Raw genomic sequence first — 7,574 nt, forward strand, 5'->3', positions numbered from 1 at the left:
GATTATGGTCACAACAGTACATTCTTTTCTTCCCTTCTCCATGGTCTCACCCTTCCCCTTCCAAAAGACTTCGGAATCTAATGGTTTCATGTCAGATACTTCCCACCAGGTGCTCATGTCTTATATTTACTTTTCCATAGAGTGGTCAAGGTTGGCTTCAGCAAGTCCAGTCCCATAGTGTGAGGGCGCTTCCCACAGCTCATGTGGAGCCTACCTTAACTAAATCCACTTTTGACAAGAAAATCCTATCTGCAGAAGTATAGGTCCCGTTAAGATCCACAGGCAACACACCCTGATGAGGAGGACACCTCCTCAGCCCGATCCTTTCAGTGCTGGCCTTTCCCAAGAGCAATAGGTGCTTGCTTCAGAGGTGCCTGTCTCTGATGGGGGTTTGAAGCCTGTGGAACCAATGTTATCATTCTCTAACATTTCCCCCCAAGAAACCTTAGAGCAGTCCCAGAACTCAAAGAAATATGAGAAATGTTTCACTTCCTCAAATCTACTACATTTCAAAACCTTCAAATTACTCTGCACATTACACATCTCCTGGAAAGGGATGGCAGAATGCTTTGTTAAATCTTGGTGATGATTAGACCTCCCCCTTTGACAAAAAGGTTTATTCTTCTACAATGTTAGTCAAGGTTGAACGGATAGAATAAGGCACCTTTGCCTTCCTTAGTTAAGGATGCACAGTTTACATCCCAAAGATAAAAATGATTACTAGGATTGCACTTTATTAAAATTGTATTTCTGGCCTGCCCAAGGGAATAGAGAAAAATCCCAGGAATCCTGTGACCTGGCAGCTCTTGTAGCCTGAGACCATCTGTTGTGTTCCAGATGGTTTTTGTCCAGTGCATCCATATGGTGCAACATTATGCCCCCCACCTCCCTATGTCCTTCCCCTGCTCTTCTGTTTCTCTTGTTCTAAAGGCTTCAGCACGATGCCTTAGGTGCTGTGCCTATCCACCTGAGGGGTTATCCCCTTTGCCCATTACTTCACAACTCTTTATTGCCTCAAAACTATTTTTCCCTCCAGAAAATTGGTTAGACAACTGTGCTACCATTCAACAGACATAAAGAACACATTTAATTTTTAAAAATTGATTAAATTCATTCTTTGACAATTTCATACAGACAACTTTCTTTGAAGGTAACACTTGTATAGTGTCTGTTTTATAGCAACAACCACTCATAGGAATTTATTAATAGTTAAATGGTTCATTCAGTGGTTTAATCATGCAAAAGGTTGAAAATAGAGATGTTGTCATATTACAAATGTTAATACTCTCTTTGCTTCTAGACTGTCACCATCATGGGTTGCATGCACACTCTTGTAAAGGGCCTGTCCCAGTTGGCGTTGCCCTGCTGCTGGAACATCCCCACCTAGCTGAAATGGGCATCTGAGAATGTGAAGTAACAGCTTTATGAACTGGCCAAGAAAGGTCTGACTCCCTTTCAAATAGGTAAGCTCCTAGAGGACTCACACCTAGAGGTGTGATGCAGGTCCACTCCATGACTGGTAATACAATTTTGAGAATCCTAAAGTCCAAGGGCTTTGCTCCTAATCTCCCCCAAGACCCTCTGCCATTTGGTTAGGAGAGCAGTTACTATCCACAAGCATCTTGAGAGGAGCAGAAAAGAAAAGGATGCTAAATTTTGCTGCAGTCTAATAGGGAGCAGAATTCACTTACTGGCTTGTTATTTTAGGACTAAGTGGGTCTTCCAGCTCACTTAGAAATATGAGTCATCCACAGTCTCTGCTCTAGTGGTCCAAATTCTCTTGTGTACCTGAGCAATAAAGTCACTTTAAGTTAATAATAATAATAATAATAATACAAATAAGCTAATATAATAAAACTTGCCTCAACACTTCCTTAATGATCTGCATCTTTTATATGGTGACTCTGCATTATTGTTCTTCATGAAAGGCAAAAGTCTTGTCATACAATCCAAGGTAACTCTCTATCAAGTGACATTTCTAATTACAGATGCCTTGGAGACCTGTAGAGTAATTGTCTTTAAGACATGTGAATTGAAGAGTGATACTAGAGAGCCTGCTAGTCAAAATGTTGGTGTGGGACAATTTACTCTAGAGCATGTGCTCCTGGAATGAGCTTGTACCCACCCACAAGTATTTTATCTCATGATGGAAGGAAACAGGATGCCTGCCAAAAGCTGAGTGAGATGTACTTGTCTCTGGAGACCATGATGGGCACAAATGAAAGCAAAATGGGTAAGACATCAATCAGATGATTGATGGCCCTGTCATAGTGTTAGAGAGTCCTGGCTCTGTGGGAAGATTAAGGAGGATGAGCTGTTATGGGCAGAAAGGGCAAGGAGGGTTGTGGGGAAAGGCAGTGGAGAGATTTCCCTACAGCAGATTAGCTGTTCACACTAACGCAGTGATTTGCTTTGATATTGTCAACTTGAACAGGAATCAACTATTTGGTCACACACAGGAACACTTACATCAACACACACACATACACGCATACACACACACATATGTATTTAAACATATACATGTATGTATGTATGTATGAATGTATGTATGTGTATACACATATATACACATATATGTGTTTATATGTGCATATATGTGTGTGGTTTTATAGTTTAATTAATAAAATAAATAACTGTGTTTTATTTGCTTATCATTTCCTCTGTGAATTTCCTGAATTTGGAGTAATGGGGACCCAATAAGAAGCAAGTGGAGCCTGGATTGTTAGAAGGAAATAGGAAGGAGCAGAAGATAGGGGTGGGGTGGGTAGGGGTGGATGGGGGTACATGGGGTGAATGGGGATATGTGGGGGTGTGGGGGGTGTGGGGGTGGTTCCAGTGTGAATTTCTTGTTGCTGAGAATAGAAAATACAAAATACTTAGCATTCCTAGTAATAGTAGTGGTAATTGTGTGTGTGCTCACATACATAGACATATATGCTCCTTCAATACAGCAGAGTAACACATTGCATAAAAATATTTTATTTACAGTCTTCAGATGTACCTGTGACTAAGTCATACTGGAAGACTTAATGCAAAAATTTTGCAGTTTGAAAATCTCAAGGTTTTGTTTTTGTTTTTTTTGTTTTGTTTTTTTTTCCCCCAAAAGACTATAAAGGAGCAAGCTGAGAAAGGAAAAATAAAAAATGTACAATTTGAGGAGAAAAGGAGAACTAGGAAGTAAAATAGAGTTTAAGTCCTGTGTTCAAGGAGATAAACAGATTAAGAAATGGAATAAAGTGGGTGGTGACCTTAGGACAAGATCCCAACCAGCCAAGTTTCCAACTTGTTAAAAGTAATTAAAGAAAAGCTTAGAGCTGGGTGTGGTGGTGAATGCCTTTAATTCTAGCATTCAGAAGGCAGAAAGGCATTATCCAGCCTTCCTCCAAGACTAAGGAAAGGCACTGAGGCCAGTGTGGAAAATAATTCACTCCCTGTTGCCTGTGCATCAAGATGTAGAACCCTCAGTTCCTTCTCCAGCACTATGTCTGCCTGTATGCTGCCATGTCCTGCTATGATGATAATGGATTAAACCTCTGAACTGTAAGCCACCCAATTAAATATTTTCCTTTGTAAGAGTTGTTGTGGTCATGGTGTCTCTTCACAGCAATAGAAGCCCTAACTAAGACAGAGTCTTTTTGTGGTTCTTTTTTTTTTTTTTTCCAAGAAAGGGTTTCTCTGTGTAGCTTTGCGCCCTTTCCTGGATCTCACTCTGTAGACCAGGCTGGCCTTGAACTCACAGAGATCCACTTGCCTCTGCCTCCCGAGTGCTGGGATTAAAGGCGTGAGCCACCAACGCCTGGCTCTTTTTGTTGTTGTTATTTGTTTGTTTTTGTTGTTGTTGTTTTTGGTTTTGTTGGGGGGGGTTGTTACAACTCCCAGGAATGGGACCCAGAGCCTTTGGCAAACTAGGTGAGAGCTGGACCACTGAGCCTCAGCTCTGGCCTAAACCCTTTCCTTAGTGAGTTCATGAGCCAGTACACAGAAGCCCTTTTAGAAAACATGGGGTGTGACAACAGACTATAGAGAAGCAAAGGGACACAACTCAGCCCTACACAGCTCTATTCCAGGTATGATGAATCAAAATTCCCTGTTTTGGGAGAAGTATCTTTTTTTTTTTTTTTTGGTTTTTGAGACAGGGTTTCTCTGTGTAGTTTTGTGCCTGTCCTGGATCTCACTCTGTAGCCCAGGCTGGCCTTGAACTCACTGAGATCTGCCTGGCTCTGCCTCCCAAGTGTTGGGATTAAAGGCCACCACAGCCTGGTGTATCTATATTCTTAGGGTATCCCTAATGATATGGGGAATGATAGCTCTGACAGTTTTATTTTGACCTAAAGGTTTTATAGTATAGCAGTGTGTGTGTGTGTGTGTGTGTGTGTGTGTGTGTGTGTGTGTGTGTATGTAAGAGGGGGGGGAATTTTGACATAGGATCTTACTATATTACTATATTACCCAAGCTAGCCACAAAATTGGTTTGGAGGAGTATCATCAATTGCATTAAATACTGTCTCCTATAGCCTGATGGGAACTAAGGTACCCATGTGCATTTTTAAGGCAAGGGCTCTACCACTTAGCTTTATCCTCAGTGTCTCTACCATCTGTTTCTGAAAGAAAAGATGTCATGTTCACTAGCCATGGTCCTCAGCACTTGAGTTTGTACATGTCTGGTAGTCAGGTGGCCAGAGAAGTTCCTGGGGTCAGATAACTCAAGGGTGGTTGACATTTCCACCCTCCCAGCTGAATGACATTCGTGAATGTGGTACATAATGATGAACACAGTCTTGTGTAATACCTGTTTATAAGCTTCTTTCTCCAAAGTTCTCTCTCTCTCTCTCTCTCTCTCTCTCTCTCTCTCTCTCTCTCCAAGATCTTACTGTGTAGTCCTGGCTGGTCTGATACTCACTATGTAGACTAGGCTGCTAGCATTGAACTCACAGAAATCTGCCTGCCTTGCTCCCAGAGCACTGGGATCACCACCACACCTGACTTCCTTAGGCTCTTCTAAACTAGAACAGTTTTCCAGACTTTTTCTTCTTTTTTTGATGGCCATGCCAATCACGAGCAAGTCTGGTCAAGTGTCTAGTGGAATAACCCTCCCTCTTTAAAAAAAAAAAGTCTGCTTTCATATGACAAGACTGAAGGAAGCTTTTGGAGGGCAGGGTACCATTCTTAACACATCATGTCAAGATCCTTCCTTGTGATATTGTGTTCCCCAATATATTGTACACCCTAATAAACTTGTCTGGGGTCAGAGAACAGAACAGCCACTAGCTATAGGGGAAAGAAAACAGTGGCACTCACACCTTTAATCCTAGCATTCCAAAGGCAGAGATCCATCTGGATCTCTGTGAGTTCAAAGTCACACTGGAAACAGCCAGGTGTGGTGACACAGGCCTTTAATCCCAGGAAGTAATGACAGGAAACAGAAAGGTATATAAGGTGTGAGGACCAGAAACTAAAAGCTTTTGGCCTGGTTACGCTTTTAGGCTTTTAGCAGCAGTTCAGCTGAGATTCACTCCGGATGAGGACTCAGAGACTCCAGTTTGAGGAAACAGGATCAGCTGAGAAGTTGGTGAGGTGAGGTTATCTGTGTCCCATTCTGTTTCTCTGATCTTTCAGTGTTCACCCCAATACCTGGCTCCAGGTTTTTTTTTTTTATTTTTATTTGTAATGAATAAGACCTTTTAAGATTCCTGCTCCACACTTCCTGGTTAAAGTGAACCTTGACTACAAATCTGAGGAAGGATTTGGTCAGATTTCTCTGCTGGAAAGTTACCCCCACTCACTTACATATATACGAACTTGTGGGAAGGAGGATTCTTGCCTGGCTTCTGTCCCTTCCTCTCAGTTTCTGGTAGTATAGTTTAAATAGGGACTGACATTCAGTGCCAGAGTAAGAGAAATGTCTATTCTCCATGCTCATCTACTTAGATACAAAACATTGGTCACTTTCTAAAAGATAATCCACATAGCACCTTGTAAAAGCGTGAGTTTTTAAAAAATGTATGCATAAGTGAAAGAATACCAGGATTTGCTACATGACAGGTCTGGATTGCCATGAGGAGAGACTTCACTGAAAGTGACGAAACACCACGTGGAGTCAATACTTTTTGTTGCATGAACTAGGCCTTGAGGACTGTGTTAGAACGATGCTGTTTTTGTACTTTCTTACTATACGACCTTCTCTGTAAACCAACTTCTGGCACCGAGTCTGCCAAGAATGAACCTTATAAGCGTGGGTCAAACCCTTTCATCTCTGATGCCAGTAGTTGCTAATGCGGGATGGGGGACGTCATCACTTGCTCTTTACCGATCTAAACATGTGGTCAACAAGAGTGTATGTTGTTCTGGAGAGGGGACAAGTATGCAGTTACTTAGCTGTAACTCTGAAACTTAAATTAAAAAAAAAAATCTAATAACTGGAAGGTATTGCATAATTCCATTGACAGGAAAACATAACACGATCAGTTAGGAGGCCACTGGTGATTTTCATTTATTCTGTTCAGTACAAACATTTATATATTTAGCTTATGGAGTGCTTCCCAGACTCTAGTGGGGATATTACACAAATAATATGTGACATATGCACTGAATTAGAACTCTAAATTCCTAACATCGCTGAATTCTGGAGCACATCTGGCTCAAAGGATTTTGTTTGTTTCTAGATATCGATAATCGGTTCCCTGGCTAATAGTAGGGCTTTTCTCAAAGCTTCTTAAAACCACAGCCATGTACTTCCTCCCCTACATTCTAGACTGCCCAGCAAGATCTCATCATGCTTTTATTTACAATATAGTCTCAGAGTCCTTCAGCGTCAGAGCCGAGAGATGTTCAGCAAATGTTCCAGACTGCCAGAGGTGTGAACTAGGGCCCAGCACACACACAGGATGTTGTAACTGACAAAGAGCTGTCTGGGTGACTTTTAAAAAGTCACATGACTCTCCCCCTCTCCCCCTCCCCACCCCCCACACTTTCTATCCTGTGCAGTTCATGGCCTTTGTTCCTAGCTGGCAATTTCTTCCCTGTGATTAAATCCATTTGGTAGTACATTTTAAATCAGCCTTAATTGAAAGCTTGCTGTGTTTTAAAAATACTGCACTTCCTTGTATATGTGACTTTTCTTTCCACCCTGTCACTAATTTTAAGCACGAGACTTGTGTGTCCGTACATGAAGATGGTTATGTAAAATCCTGTCTGTCCTGTTGTTACCTGGAGGCAATTTCACCTCCAGTTACTGCGTCACCTGTTGATAACTCAGGAAACATTCTGAATATCTTAACTACTACCTTTATGAGATGTTCCATGTCTCTTAGAACTTCAGTGAGCTGTAAAATCAGCTTTCCCCCTTCAAATAGTTAATCTCACAGGATGAGCTAGCAACAGGCAGCCGGAACATTGAAATCCAAGTAGAGTCCTGGATGTTTTCTATGCCTTCCTTTCCTTTCTCTCAACCTTATAGGGCAATGTTGGCATCATTAGACTTCTTGTATTCTAGGTGGTTCTGGGTACAAATAACAGAAGCCTAAGAGATGCTGGTCTGATTAATAATTGGTGGTTTCTAGTGAGCCTATGCA

General features: G+C 41.6%; 1 pseudogene; it reads left to right on the forward strand.

Moving 5' to 3' along the window:
• The first annotated feature begins 1,312 nt into the window (after window positions 1–1,312).
• LOC118581761 lies at window positions 1,313–1,792 on the forward strand (annotated as a pseudogene).
• The last annotated feature ends 5,782 nt before the right edge of the window (window positions 1,793–7,574 follow it).

This window comes from Onychomys torridus, chromosome 4 (genome assembly GCF_903995425.1).
Source record: "Onychomys torridus chromosome 4, mOncTor1.1, whole genome shotgun sequence".
In the NCBI taxonomy this organism is placed as follows: Eukaryota; Metazoa; Chordata; class Mammalia; order Rodentia; family Cricetidae; genus Onychomys; species Onychomys torridus.